The sequence below is a fragment of the Pituophis catenifer genome, unplaced genomic scaffold, assembly GCF_029215685.1.
Source record: "Pituophis catenifer annectens isolate HBS135680 unplaced genomic scaffold, rPitCat1.0.hap2 SCAF_1, whole genome shotgun sequence".
NCBI classification, from domain to species: domain Eukaryota; kingdom Metazoa; phylum Chordata; class Lepidosauria; order Squamata; family Colubridae; genus Pituophis; species Pituophis catenifer.
The window spans coordinates 15,440,913-15,455,269 of record NW_027256881.1 but is presented as its reverse complement, the minus strand read 5'-3'; the positions used below and the strand labels follow the sequence as shown (position 1 = coordinate 15,455,269).

General features: G+C 40.9%; 1 protein-coding gene across 1 annotated transcript in view; it reads right to left on the bottom strand.

Annotated features, from left to right (window-relative positions):
* The window catches only part of RABEP1 (rabaptin, RAB GTPase binding effector protein 1), a 71,964-nt gene that overhangs the window by 36,018 nt on the left and 21,589 nt on the right, over positions 1–14,357 (bottom strand). The window lies entirely within an intron of this gene.

Here is a 14,357-nt window from a genome sequence, read left to right as displayed (position 1 = left end):
AAGTAAATCAAAGAAAGAGCAATAATCATGACAACCAAAAATACTGCATATTTCTTTGAAGAAAATTATTACCAACAATATTGTTGCAAAGCTATTTAACATTCAGATAATACAAGAGACAACATGTAAAGTGTAATATTCAGTTGCTTGTACCATAAAACTGTATCATCCTACTTTCATCCCAATCTGCCATTAAAGCCAAGAAGGGATCAGCACAGATTCTTATCTAGTCGCAGTATCTTAGTATTATGTAGCAGTGCTGTAGTCATACCTATGTTATGATAATTTATATTATAATTTATATTATATTAGAATAATTTATATTATTCATGTTGTCTTGTATTCTTGTATGGATTGCACCAGGAGAGCTAAACCAATTTTGTTGTATACATGATGTACAATGACAATAAAGGCTTTGAATTTGAATTTGATAACCTGGAGTCCTTTCACTTTGAAATACACAGAAGATCACATATGCAACTTTTATTCAATTATTAATATTGATATTTTTATGTCACTTCAATTAGGCAGATCTCGGCATCTTAGAAGGGTTTCCATTTCAGTAACATAACATAATGTAGTATATATTTTAAAAAGATTTCAATTAATTCATGAAGACATAATAAATAATAGTATCATGAACTTTCAGGGATCTAATCATAACATCCCCAATTCACAAATGTCTGCTTAAATGATTAACAAATGCTTTCTAAAGGTTAAGAACAAGAACACAGGGTCTTTCTAATAATAGCTAACAAAGGGAGTGCCTTGAAATTCACAATGCATAGCAACATGTACAATACTCTCCTCCATCATACACATTTCTACAGCTCAAAAGGACATGGCTTGGCACGAACCAGGGTGGATAAAAATCAATGATTTTTTTTAAAAAATAAAAAAACAGATTTTTTTGATTTAAATCGGATTTTTTTTATTTAAATCGGATTTTTTTTATTTTTATCAAATTTATTTTAATAAAAAACTTTTGGGGTAAAAATCTATCGTAAGATAGTTTTCTATTTAAGATACATAAATAATTTAGTTTATTCAGCATGAAATGGAGCTTAGTTATGTAGCATGAGGCTGCATATTCTGCAACACTGGGACTATCAGTGAGTCAACAGTGGGTCAAAGGAGTAGCAGAGATGACAGTTGCTCTTTAAAAATTATGATTTAATTATGATTTAGGCTTTCGGTTGCGTCATTCTAAATGGAGGACTAGGAATTGTGTAGCTGCTTATCCTAGTTCTCCCTTTTCTGTGTCTGGCGGTTGTTCCTGCGCCATCGTGAGCCGTGGAGAGGCTTGCGAAGAAGGGGAGGCATCGGGGCATGCGAGGAGGTGGCTTTCCCGCATGCCGGCAGATTTCTTCTCAGGATACCAGCGCAGAAAGAGGGCGGCGTGGGATCGCCCCGAAATCGTGACTATACCAACTGGAGAGGGGAGCCCGCCAGCGTGGTGTAAGAATTCTACTTTACTAAGTTAGCTCAGAGCTGACTGAACCTCCTGCCTAAGAAACATATAAGTTTTGCCATTTACTGGGGGAGCGGCTGAAACGGAGAAACGGCTGTCTTGTAAACTTCTTGCTGCTAGCTGTTATTTCCCCCTCAGAAGCAGTTATTGATCTCCCTTTGAACTTTGATATTATCAAAACTTCATCTTCTCCCTTTTTTTATTTGAATATATTGTCTGTTGCATGAGGAATAATTGACTGATCTTGTTGAAGACGTAGTGAGATTTTTTCTTTTACTTCTCTCTTTGTCACATTATCAGAAGAGGCGAGCTTTTTGCCACATCTTGATTTGATATCTTTTTCTTCTTTCCTCACTGCTGAAGACGGAGACTGCCCTTGGTTGGTCTTGTACTGCCACCTAGTGGTGGATTGGGATATTACAACGAAAGGAAAGGAAAAGAAAGGAAAGGAAAGGAGGCAGGAAAAAGAGATATATATACACTGCCTCATAGTAAACATTGAAAATAGACTAATTTGGATATATCAAGAGCTGATGGATTAACTTATTTGATTTAAAAGACTTGATTGATATATTTATTCAACAAAGAGTAGAGGAACAGTGGTTGTTTTCAGTTATGTCTACATCTTCAACTATTACCACAACAAATAAGAAAATTATCTCTCTGCCTACCGCTGTAACCCCAAATTCGACGTATTTAGCTTCTAGAAGAACATCGGAAGATATGTCGGTGACGGGGAAGACGCCCTCTATGCAGGCTCTTCAAAATATGTTACAAGCTATCCAGGAATCAATGGCTAAAAACCAGGAGTCGACATCTAAGAACTTTGAGGACTTGGGAGCAGATGTGAAAGCGGAAATGAGAGGGGTTAAAGAAGAAATTAAACAGATGCGAAGTGAACTGGGAGATATACGACAGACATTAATACAACAAGAGGAAAAAATGAAGGAGATAGAGAAGAAGACGGAGAAATGCGAAGGACGGATGGACAGTTGGGAGAAGAGACAAATAACCATAAATAGAGACTTAGAAGAAGAAATATTTTTTCTGGAAATGGAGAGATCTTCTTTTTTCCTTAGAATACAGAATGTGGCGGAAGAGAAAGGGGAAAAACTGGATGACATTGTAGGAGAAATAGTTGCAGAAACTTTGGAGGCAGATAGACTCATGATCCAACGGGATATTGATGAGGCCTTTAGAGTATTCACTAGCTACGCAAAAAGGAACAATCTTCCTCGGGAAATTCATGTTCGTTTTAATAAGAAAGCTTTGTGTGAAGAATTTTATAAACGAACAAGGGATCAAACTATTACATATAAAGGCCAACCGATGATAGTTTTGAAACAAATCCCACGTCGGGTAAGGGAACAGAGACGTAGATATCAATTTTTGACGACTTTCCTGAGGAAAAATGTAATTTCGTATCGTTGGTTATTGCCTGAAGGTTTATTGATGACATGGAGGGATAAGAAGGTGAGGATTCGGAGTCTTCAAGAAGCAAGAGAATTCATGGAACAACAACTTAATTTGTTAGAATTAGATGTTGAAGGAGAAGGGGAAAGTAGAAGTTTGGAGGAATCGCAAGAGGAAGAAGAGGTAGAGGGGAGGAGAGAAGGAAAGACGGGAAAGAAGGGTGGGGGAATACGAAAAGTCGAGGAATTAACAGCACCTCAGAGGGAGACAAGACAAACAGTTAAGAAGGCTATAACAGCGGGAAAGTAAAAACTTAGCTGAGAAAAGGAAATGGGGGAATTAGTGCGTTTGATATCTGTAAATATTAACGGTTTAAATGCTCCTAATAAACGTAGTAGGATTTTGAATAAATTAAGAAAGGCTAAGTATGATATTGTCTGCATGCAGGAGACTCATATAAAAAAAGATCAAAACCATTTGTTAGAATGTCGGGCGTTGGGTAAAACTTATACCTCATTAGCAGATCAAAAAAAAAGAGGGATAGTGGTATATGTACAACATCATTTGAAATCCCAACAGGTTTTTGCTGACCAGGAAGGCCGGGTTCTTATGCTCGAAATAGAAATTGCCCAGTGGAAGTCTTTATTGGTTTGTATTTATGCCCCTAATGACAATCAGAGGACTTTTTATCAAAACTTATATGTTAAATTGGGGGAACTGGAATATGAACATGTCTGTCTAGTGGGGGATTTCAATGCTGTGACGGATAGAATGCAGGATTATGTCCCGGGAAACATACAAGGAAGGTTAAAGGATATTAAGAGAACATTACCAAAAATATGTAATGATTTAAGGGAGGAATTTGGATTACAGGATATATGGAGGTTGAGAAATCCCAATAAAAATCAATATACTTATTTCTCTCCCAGACACCACTCGTGGACCCGAATAGATATGATATGGATGTCTCTTGAGTTGAGGGGGCTGGTCTCGGAAGTGGAAATAGGGCCCAATCAGTGGGCGGATCATAACCCGCTAATGGTAACTTGGAAGATCCCACATTGTAGGAAGAGTAGATGGAGAATGAATATAGGTATCCTGAAAGATGAAGAATTCATGAGTAAATTTAAGAAGGAGTTATATCTTTTTTTCCAGGAAAATAAGAAAGAGGATACTTCAATATACAATACATGGGATACGGCTAAGGCAGTGATGAGGGGATGGTTAATCAAATATATGATTGACAAACGTAGGGCGGGTAAGAAACACCGAGACAACCTCTTGAATAAATTACAACGGGTGGAAGAAAGGATGCAAAATGGATTAACCCAGACAACATTGATAGAGGAAAGGGAGTACTGGCAACACCAGATTAAATTATTAGATCAAGAGGAATTAGCAAATAAACTAAAGTGGACTAAACAAAATTTTTTTGAAAGGGCGAACAAAACAGGAAAATGGTTGGCTTACCGGCTTAGAAAGGAACAGGAACAACGGAGAATAGAAGGGCTGAAAGATGTAATTGGGAATTTCCATTGTACTAAGGAAGGCAAGAGAATGGTAGCTCAGGATTTCTTCACACAGCTTTATCAGAAAGGAGAGGAAAATATCTGTGAAATTCGGAAATATTTGGAAAAGACAGACTTGCCTAAAGTCTCGGAAACAATGAAGGAAATTCTTAATGCGGAATTCACGATGGAGGAAGTAGAAACAGTTATGAAAGCACAGGCGAATGGCAAAACCCCGGGTAGAGATGGCCTTCCAGTTGAATTATACAAAATAGTGTTTGACGTGATAGGAAGACACATGACGGATTTATTCAATGCGGTTATGAAAGAGGCTCAGGTTCCAGTATCTTGGACTGAGGCTTATATTTCTATTATCCCAAAAGAAGGAACTGATCTATCTCTTATTAAGAACTATAGACCAATATCATTACTAAACTCCGATTATAAGATATTTGCGGGGGTTCTTGCAGCTAGGCTTAGCTGCTTCCTTAACCAATTCATTCATTCAGACCAAAACGGCTTCCTTCCTAATAGATATCTACGAGATAATCTTAGAATTATCATGAATACACTAGAATTCTTCGAAAATCGCCCGGATAAACAATTAGCTTTAATTTTTGTTGACGCCCAAAAGGCGTTTGACAGAATCAGTTGGGAATTTATGATTTCTCAATTGGAATATATGAAGTTTGGTGGGAATTTTATTCGGGCAATTCGAGCTATTTACCGGGAGCAGACTGCAAGAGTTCTCATAGATGGAGAGGAGACGGAGAGAATTCAAATTCGTAGAGGTACAAGACAGGGATGTCCCCTTTCCCCATTGCTATTTGTATTAACTTTAGAGCCCCTGCTTAGAGAAGTGAGAGGAAACACGGAAGTAAGAGGAATGAAGATTAGGCAGGAGGAAGTTAAAGTTCAGGCTTATGCAGACGATCTTGTATTTATCTTGGATCAACCACTGGACTCGGGCCTGAAATTATTATGTTTGATTAGAGAGTATGGGAAGGTAGCGGGGTTAAAGATGAATGAAGAAAAAACTAAAATCCTAGTGAAAAATATGACTCAGATGCAAAGGCAACAGCTGGAGCAGTTAATGGGCTTAAGAATAACAAACAAAATTAAGTATCTGGGTATATGGTTGACCGCCAGATGTTCCTCCATAAAGGAGGATAACTATCTTTCTCTTTACAGCCAGATGCTCAGAGACTTAGAAAGATGGAAAAATCTCCAGCTCTCAATTTTGGGAAGGGTGGCAACTATTAAGATGTGCGTGTTACCCAAATGGTTATTTCTATTCCAAACAGCCCCGGTAAGGTTGAATAAAGAGTTTTTTACAAATCTGGATAGGAGTATATCTAAATTTATTTGGCAGGGAAAGAGACCGCGGATTAGACTTAAAATGTTACAAGAACCCAAAAATAGAGGAGGATTTGGACTCCCAAATTGGGAGCTCTATCACCAAGCAGCGAACTTGATTTGGGTGAAAGAATGGATGGTCCTACAAAAGAGACGACTTTTGACATTTGAGGGAGCCGGTCTTCAACATGGCTGGCACTATTTTCTATGGCCGGGAGCATCCGGCCGCCCTAGACACTTTGATGATCACTATTTACGTAGGACGCTTGGGTACACTTGGGAAAAGGTTAGAAGAAGAGTATATTTAAAAGTTCCATGTTGGATTTCGGCGCAGGAAGCTCAGGTTTACCCGACATTGTATAAAGGGGAGAAAACCTTGACGTATGAAGGCTTTTTGGATGTTCAGGGTAATCCGAAGTCACGAGAATTATTAATTCTTCAAGGATATAAGATAGACTGGTGGTCTTATTCTCAAGTGCACTCCAGGTATAAAAAAGATTTACATAGTGAAGGAATCTACTGTAAAAGACAAGAATTGGATAAGATCTTATTAGAAGGAGGGAAAGGGATATTATCTAAATGTTATGCATATTTATTGTCTCTGCAGATAGGACAGGATGTAGTGAAGGATTGTATGATAGCATGGGGGCGAAATTTTGGATATTCCCTTGACTTCCAGCAATGGGAACAGATTTGGTTGAAAAATATGAAATTAACCATGGCCTCCTCATATAAAGAAAACATATATAAAATGGTCTACCGGTGGCATCTCCCCCCGGCGAGATTAGCTAAAATGTTTCCCGGGACATCTGCCTGCTGTTGGAAGTGCGGTTACAGCAATGGAACCTATTTTCACCAATGGTGGACCTGCCCGCAGGCGGTTAAATATTGGAAAAAAATACGGCAATGGATTTTGGAAATTACACAGATTAATTTGGAACTAAGACCTGAGATTTTCCTATTGGGGGCAAAACCTTTGAATATTAAATCAGATATATGGTTCTTGTTGATTCACATTATCACTGCAGCAAGATTAGCGTATGCGCAGGAGTGGAAAAATCAATACTTACCGATAGATTTGAAAATAATATATAAAATTAATGAGTGTGCGGAATCAGATAGATTAACTAGATTGATCAATGGTAAAAAAGATTCAGAATTTTATAACAGTTGGAAAGTATGGTACGATTGGGTCCAGAAAAGGTGGGATAGAATAGATATATGATGATGTATATATATATGGTGGCAAATATGTATGTATAAAGGAATGATTTTATACTTATGGACAATGTAATCATATTATACCATGGTGGCAGGATTGTATATTTTATTTGTGTATTAGTGCATAGAATATATTAATAAAAATTTAAAAAAAAAAAAATTATGATTTAAATCGAGTTGATTTAAATCAAGCCTTTTTACTAGTGATTTAAATCATGATTTAAATTGTGATTTAAATCAACTCGATTTAAATCAAATCCACCCTGGCACGAACACCTGGTTTGTATGCAGAAGATTCATTACCAGCATCTCTGTTTATAAGGATCAGGCAACAAATGATAGGTAACCTTTTTGTTTCAGATACCGGAGGCTGTTGTTAGCATAGACAATAATAAATTGTCAGAACAAACGGTCTGAACCAGCAGAAGACAATTCCACGTGTTCATAAATTTATACAAAATTAAACATGTACTTGTTGTAATGGAACCAGCATATTTTCAGTCACTGTAACAATGACACCCATAACAAATTTTGGTATATGTCACCACTTTCCCCCCAGATAAAGAGTGCAGATCCCAGAGCATTTCACTGTCCTTGTGAGAAACTTACATACAGATCAGAAGCCTTAGTACAGACAAAAGGTGGCAAAACAGACTGGCTCTAGGTTGGCAAAGGACCGTGACAAGGTGTACAGGTAGTCCTTGACTTACACCTACAATTGGGACCAGAAATTGTGTTGCTAAGCAAGTGAATAACTGCAGTTGATACAGAAGAACAGACTGAGGCTCAATCCTGAGCAAGACTGGCTGTGGATATTTGGGACCCGTGGTCCTGAGGATTCTCTATATTAGATGAGGTGGTGTTTTCCCATTTGATATTATTGCAAAATGTGGACTTTGTCTTGGATTCACAGCTTCTGCTCAAGTAGCAGGTGGCAGGTAGGGCAAAGGGTGGTTGCATTCATCCCTACACTGGGAGGCCCTTCAGAAACTCATGCTCCAGTCACCTCGCAAATGGACCGTTGCAAATGTGATCTGCGTGGGGCTGCCCTTGAAAGCCATTACTACAGGTGGTGCAGAATGTGGAAGTGCACTTAGCAAGGGGCATGACTCAAAACGCCTATGTTAGACCACTGCTCTGTGAGCTGCACTGGTCACCAGTCAGCTTCTAAGTATAATTCAAGGTGCTGGTTACCACTTATAAAGCACTGGTGGTTTGAGGGAGCATCTATTTCAGTAGTTTCTTTCCATCCAGCAAAATCTGGCAGAGAGGGTGTGCTTCAGGTAAATAATGCCATGTATCAGAACCTAAGAAGCATGTATTGTCTGTAGCAATTCAGACCTTCTGAAACAGCAACCCCCAAGAGATTCATATGACTCCCACCCTGATGGCATTCTGAAAACCTGGCTATCCTCCAAGGCTTTAGATAGGGTGGTTGTTTGTTGTGTATGGTTTGTGTGCTGGACACATAAGTTCTCTACTCTTGCTTTTACTGTTTCTTGCTTTTTACATGTAAGCCACCCAAAGTTGTTAAGGAGTCAGGCAGCTTCTAAATTGTATGTTAATTAATTAATTAAACCCTTTAAAATCATACTGCTCTACAGCAAGTAACTATATTGACCACAAAAATTAGCCCATCAATATCCTATTTCTATTCTTGGTACAATAATTGTACTGATTTCTATAGTGAAGCGCTCCAATTTAGTAAACCTTTCAGAGTAATTTAACAGCCATTCTAATAAAAGAGTTACACTACCAAGCATTTATTAAGCCTTTTAACAGAAACCCCCTACTTATCAAATTCTTACAGTTTTCTGTAGCTGCTTTCTATGGTTCTTGTATATTTAAAAAAATGATGGCTAATAATTAGAAATCAAAAGCAAATTTACATCCCTATACTGTACCATTAAAATAATATTGCTTGAGAAAACCAATATAAACTCTTCAAATTACAACGCATCAACAGCTCTGAAGCTATTACTCCTGAATGACCTTTATTGAAACATTCATTCTTAAGCACTGTTGTCAAAAACCGCAACCTAACTAAAGTAGAATTGTTCACAGCATGAGGCTTGGCAGTTAAAAAGCAGTAACATTTAAACTCCTTCACAATTTCCTCTCTCTATAAATAATGAATAATTTAACAATACGGGAGGGGGCGAACACAAGACATTATTAGGGAAAGTCTTTGTCCGAGGGAGACCACAGTTCCTCAGATAGCCTTAAGACATTATTAGGGAAAGTCTTTGTCCGAGAGAGGCCACAGTTCCTCAGATAGCCGGATGTGAATCCCTTTTTGTGAAGTGGGGCCGTGGGGTGCAGATGGGTTTGCTGACTACGTACCTGGCTCCCTGCCACGTGGCGGCGACCCTGCCCAAGCTGCTGACGTTATTGCCGGGGTGGCGGTTGATACCCCCCCGACTCACTGTCATGGAGGATTTCAACCTACCATCCGCAGGTGAGGCGTCAGAGGTGGCTCGGGAGTTCATGGCTTCCATGGTGGCCATGGACCTGACCCAGTTAGTTAATGGCCCCACTCACATAGGGGGACACACTCTGGACTTGATTTTTGTCTCTGGTCAGTGGTTGAATGATCTTGGTAGAGGGGACTTAGACATTAAACCCTTGTCATGGACAGATCATTCGCTCCTTCACTTGGACTTTCCAGCCGCTTCCCCCCGCCGCAGGGAGACAGAACCGACTAGATGGTTCTGTCCCAGGCGCCTGATGGATCCCGAAAGGTTCCTGACGGAGTTTGGGCCGTTTCCTGAGACCCTGGCACACGACTCGACTGAAGACCTGGTGGCCGCCTGGGAAAGTGCGACCACCGGAGCTTTGGATCGTGTCGTGCCTTTGCGGCCTCTGACCCGATGCCGATCTCAATTGGCTCCATGGTTCTCCGAGGAGCTGAGAGAGATGAAGCGTCGGAAAAGACGCCTAGAGAGCATCTGGAGGACTAGTCAATCCGATTCTAACTGGACACTGGTGAAGTCTTATATCAAGACCTACCTAGTGGCGATAAAAGCGGCAAAATCTAACCATTTTTCCACTCTTATCGCATCTGCGGAGAACTGCCCAGCCGCTCTGTTTAGGGTGACCCACTCCCTTCTTCGGGGGGGGGGGAGTGCGGGAAGATCCCTTGCAGGGTCAAGCTGAGGATTTTGTGCAATTCCTGCATGATAAAGTCGCTTGGATTCGGGAAGGCTTGGACTCCGACTGGATGAGTCCAGGGGAGGAGATGAGGGTAGGTCTTGAGAATATTATCTGGGAGGAGTTTGATCCTGTGGCTCCTGAGGATGTGGACAGGGTTCTGGGTAAGATTAGTGCTGCCACATGTTTACTGGACCCGTGTCCCTCCTGGTTGGTACTGGCCTCCCGGGAGGTTACACGAGGCTGGCTCCAGGGGATTATAAGTGCTTCTCTGAGTGAGGGTACCTTTCCCGCCGCCTTGAAACAGGCGGTGGTGAGGCCCCTCCTCAAGAAGCCTTCCCTGGACCCAGCAGAATTAGCTAACTACCGTCCGGTCTCCAACCTTCGTTTTGTGGCGAAGGTTGTTGAGAGTATGGTGGCACGACAGCTTCCACAGCACCTGAATGAAGCTATCTATCTAGACCCGTACCAGTTGGGCTTCAGGCAGGGGTACAGCACAGAAACAACATTGGTCGCGTTGGTGGATGATCTCTGGAGGGCTCGGGACAGGGGTTGCTCCTCTGTCCTGGTTCTATTAGATCTCTCAGCAGCTTTTGATACCATCGACCATGGTATCATGCTGCAGCAGTTGAGGTGGTTAGGAATAGGGGCCCACCGTCCTGCGGTGGTTCTCCTCCTTCCTCTCCGACCATTCACAGTTTGTATTGGCAGGGAGGCAGAGGTCGACCTCGAGGTGCCCCATATGGAGAGTGCCGCAAGGGTCGGTTGCCCCTTCTGTTCAACATTTATGTGAAGCCGCTGGGTGAGATCATCCATAGTTTTGGGGTGAGAGTCCATCAGTACGCTAATGATATTCAGCTGTACATTTCCACCCCAGACCACCCCAATGATGCCCTTGATGTGATGTCTCGCTACCTGGAGGCCGTGCGGGTCTGGATGGGGAGTAAAATAGGCTCAGACTCAACCCGTCCAAGACCAAATGGCTGTGGCTTCCGGCGTCCTGATATAGTCAGCTGGTGCCATCGCTGAGTATTGGGGGTGAATCTCTGCCCCCCACAGAGAGGGCTCGCAATCTGGGTGTCCTCCTGGGCGCACGGCTGTCTTTAGAAGAGCATTGTCAGGTTCTGATGTCATCTCAAATAAATTGCACACCCAAAACAAGCATATTACGGCCGTGGCCAGTGGGGCTTTTTATCAGGTTCGCCTGATTTGCCAGTTGCAGCCCTTTCTGGACCGGGACACCTTGCACACGGTCACTCACGCCCTTGTCACCTCCCTACAATAGGCTGGACTATTGTAATGCTCTCTACATGGGGCTCCCCTTGAAAAGCACTCGGAGGCTCCAACTGGTCCAGAATGCGGCCGCACGGGTGGTTATGGGCGCAACTCATTGTGCCCACGTGACATCCCTCCTGCGCGAGCTGCACTGGCTCCCAGTGGTCTTCCGGGTGAGATTCAAGGTGTTGGTCACCACTTTTAAAGCGCTCCATGGCATAGGGCCCCAGTACCTTCGAGACCGACTTGTGCCACCAACAGCCTCCCAGCAGCCAGTCCACTCCCACAGAGAGGGTCTCCTCAGGGTGCCATCGGCTGGTGACACCCAGGGTGAGGGCCTTCTCTGTGGGAGCCCCTGCCCTGTGGAATGAATTACCCCCGGAAATGCGTAAGATCTCCAACCTCCGTGTATTTCGCTGTGCCCTCAAGACCCTGTTGTTCCGTCAGGCCGGGCTATCGATGTAATGATTTTAAATTGGGTGTTTTAAATTTTGGGGGTTTTAAATCTGAGCTGAAATTATTTAATAATTTTAATTATTTTTAATTAATGTCTGTCTTTGTGCTTTTAATAGGCTGTACACCGCCCTGAGTCCTTTGGGAGAAGGGCAGTATAGAAATAAAATTATTTATTTATTTATTTATTATTTATTTATTATTTAGCAACAGGGGAGGGTCAGTGATTTCATTGCTTCTGAAAAACATTACTCTACATGTTTCTATTCTTTTCATTGCCTAGCTTTTTCTTCACAATCCTTTAGGAATGCTCAATTGCAACACCAAGAAAATGGCTATTGAAAGGAAGAAAACCAATATTACCTCCTATTTTTTTTTTTTTTTTTAATTTGATTTATATGCCGCCCTTCTCCGGAGACTCAGGGCGGCTTACAGTGCGTTAAGCAATAGCCTTCATACTTTTGTATATTTATACAAAGTCAGCTTATTGCCCCCACAAACTGGGTCCTCATTTAACCTACCTTAGAAAGGATGGAAGGCTGAGTCAACCTTGAGCCTTGGAGAGATTCGAACCAGCAGTAAATTGCTGGTTGAATATACAGGAATATACAAAATTTCAATTTCCTTAGTTTCACTTGGTGTATTTTTGGACCTGGCCTGATATTGACTACTTTGACAAACCATTACACGTAATCCTTGATTTACAACAGTTCATTTAGAGACCATTGTTACAATGACACTGAAAAAAGTGAGTTATGACCATTTTTCACACTTTTCACACTTATGATCTTTGTATCAGCCCCAAGGTCATGTGACCAAAATTCAGATGCTTGGCAACTGGTTCATACTTATGATCATTGCTGTGTCCCAAGGTCATGTGATCACTTTTTGAGATCTTTTGACAAGCAAAATAAATAGGGAAGCCAAATTCACTTAACAACCATGTTACTAACTTATCAACTGCAGTGATTCACTTATCAGCAAGAAAGATGGTAAAATGGGGCAAAACTCACTTAACAAATGTTTCACTTAACAACATAAATTTTGGGCTCAATTGTGGTCGTCCTTGACAGGACGTTCTCTATAGGGGGATCTAAAGAGAAAATATTAACTTACATTATTAACGTTTGAATATTTTATTTATTTATTTATTTATGAAATTTATTTCCACCCATCTAAAGAGTAAATATTAGCTTACATTATTAATGTTTGAATATTAATTAATTGATTTATTTGTTTGCTTGTTTGTGAAATTTATTTGCACCCATCTCGAATTCAATGACTGGGTGGCTTACAGCATAAAAATATTAAAGCATTTTAAAAAATTATAGTCAACGTAGAACACAGCGGATAAAATCATTAACAAATACAAATACAAACCACTAACATCAGATGGGAAAGGGGGAAGCTGGACACACAGGGGTGGGGAGGTAGGATTAAATTTTAATAATAGTCAACCACTTCCAGTATGAAGCTCCCTCATTGGGTCCCCAAGCCACCTGACAGAGCCAGGTCTTGAAGCTTATGAAACATCAGAAGGGTGGAGCCAATCTTATCTCAGGGGACAAGATGTTCCAGAAGGTCAGAGCTACTGTATGCCAGAGAAGGCTCTTCTTCTGGAGCTTGCCAGCCCAAATTCCTTGGCTGATGGAGTCCACAGTGTGCCCCCTCTGCCAGCGCAGGTGGGCCAGTCCCTTCAGGGTGAGATGGTTCATCTCTCTTTAAACCACAACAGTACAATACAAATTTCTAAAATCTTTACAACGAATTTGCTGCAATGGCATATGCTCCATAGCAGGCAATTTGTGAATATGTAAGTATACTCTTGGCAGATAATTTCTGAATATACTATGCCCTTAAATTTCTAGATGTGTCCTTGCCCCCCCCCAAAAAAGTTTGCTAATTTGCAACATCTTGTGGACTAACTGCATACAAATACAGCAAGTACTAACATTCTTCGTCAAATCTTAACCAATACACTCCTTGCTATCAAGCCTTTGCTTGCAACACTTTCCATTCAATTATTCAAGACTCTCCAAGGTCCAGGCTTTTCTTATCTGTTTCATAATCTGTTTAACCAACATTTTTAGTCAGCTGTAGACTAAAGTTAGAAGTATGTACCTTAAATGTTTTCACTGATCTGCACTAGTATTACTACAGAAGAACAATGTATCAAACAGGGTGTACAGTTTTAAATAACTCTGTAGAGGCACACAAGTCACAATACAGTTTCAAAGAACCTTCAGTACTATAAATACAAATAGGGAAAAAATCAAGCTGAGTATTGAGTGTAATCAAATTGAGTGTATCTCAACCATATCAATTGTAGAACTAGGATGTCAACCATCCTGTTGGTATAAGCAACAAACAAACAAACAAAAAAACACCCCAAACCCTAGGACATTATTTTACCAAGAGTTCCGAAGTTTTTGCGCTTGAAGCAGCATAGGTAAAATCCCCTTTTCTCTCCTGGGCCACCCACTGTTCATTGTCCACCAATAAACTACAGT